The sequence below is a fragment of the Mastomys coucha genome, unplaced genomic scaffold, assembly GCF_008632895.1.
Source record: "Mastomys coucha isolate ucsf_1 unplaced genomic scaffold, UCSF_Mcou_1 pScaffold20, whole genome shotgun sequence".
NCBI classification, from domain to species: domain Eukaryota; kingdom Metazoa; phylum Chordata; class Mammalia; order Rodentia; family Muridae; genus Mastomys; species Mastomys coucha.
In genome coordinates this window covers 9,784,504-9,786,325 of record NW_022196903.1, presented here as the reverse complement: position 1 = coordinate 9,786,325, position 1,822 = coordinate 9,784,504, and positions in this window count along the sequence as shown.

The following is a 1,822-nucleotide window of genomic DNA, read 5'->3' as shown; positions in this document are numbered from 1 at the left end:
GATAATATAAAATTAGAATCTGGGTTTGAGAAGATATGTTCAGTAATGCTAATGTTATTCATTTACTTATTATTAGTTAGAAGCATCAATAACAAAACATTGCATAATACTAAAAAGAAACTTTATCAAAAATTTTGGGATTCTAACTTAGAAAACTAAAGCAAAGTCTGTATTGTGATGTAAGAATGCCAAAGGAACATCCATAGTCCATAGACTATGAGCAGAATGTAGAGCTGCTGGGAAAGCTAAAACAAGAAAGCAATCCCGACAGAAGTCCTCTCCTAATAAAATCCATACTATTTCTCTTCAAAGCATGGGGGCTCTCTCATCAGTTAAATAGTATTTTCAAAAAAATAACCTTCTGTTTTATTTTGCTTTTTTGTTGCTGTAGTAAAATAAGGTGCCCAAAAGTGGCTTGGGAAGAAATGGTTGATTTTACTTTACTAGATAAAGTCCATCATTACTGAAAACAAAGACAGAGACTCAAAGCAGGAGCTTGAAGCAGAAACCAATGGACACTGTTTACAGAACTCCTCCCAGGCTTCTTGTATAGAACAGGCCAGCCTGTTCAGAAATGGTACCTTTCACAGTAGGTAGGTTCTCCTACATCAATTAGCAATCAAGAAATTTCCCATAGACAAATCAAATAGGGACAGTTCTTCAATTGAGATTGCTTCTTCCCAGATATGTACTGACAATTGCTAACTCCCAAACGGACCATGAAGAGTAGTGCATCACATTTTTCCTGTGGGTTATCTTAAACATTCTACAAGCTTTAGTCAAAAATATATTGACTATCATCATTATATGCAAAGAGTATGCAGATATTTTACACTACCTATGATTCCAATAGTAATATCAATAAATTGATATTATATGATCATTTAAAATACAAAAACAAAAACAAAAGAAAACAAAGCCTGGTAAAATTCGAGTCATTTAACTCACGGGTGTTGGGATACATCTTTCAGGCTCCACGTAGAATTGAATATCTTCCCACTAAGGTCTAACTTCTGGACTATTGCTCACTTACTTTTGTTGCTTTGTGTTCTGCCAATTCCTCTGTAAAATTTTCTCTTCTTACATGTGACAGCCATGTTAATCAGTGCTCAAAAACTGTTTTATGTTTCAATGTTGATATATTACAAATAACTTTATCTATTTCTTGGTCTTCTTTCTGTCTTTCTCTCTCTAAGATATTCTTTAAAATTCATCCTTCAGACTTTTGCTTTTAGCATTTTTAATCTAATTTCTCTGTGAGATTTCCTTTCTCCAATTCATGCCCCATTAAATCCCACGCTTCCAAATGCATGTTGCCATTTGAATGTCTCCCTTTTCCATCAGTCTGTGTGTCTAAATTGATCTCATTGCCTGCCTTCCCAAGGTGATGCCAAACTCCAAACTCTTTTGTTTGGTAGTAATTGTTGCCCTGGTTATCTGTACTTGGAGCCTCAAAACTATACTCCTAGCTTCTTTATTTCCTGTCTCCCTACCCTGGTGAGCACTCTGTGAGCACATTGTCCCCTTCACAATCTAGTTTCTTTTATTTCTTTTTTTCCTTTTTTTTTAATTAAATATTTTCTTTATTTACATGTAAATTTCTCCTTTCTCAGTTTCCCCTCCAAAAAACAAAGAAACAAACAAAAACAAACCCCTGTTGCCTCCCTCCTCTTTTATTTCTTTCTAAGTTTTAATTTATCTTAATATTATGTAAAAGGTAAATATAAGACACATGGGCATTGATGTGTTGGAACGGCGGTTGCGTCAGGAAGTACCACACTAGGCCCAAACAGTTCCACGTGTAAGAGGTTTAATTGAGAGG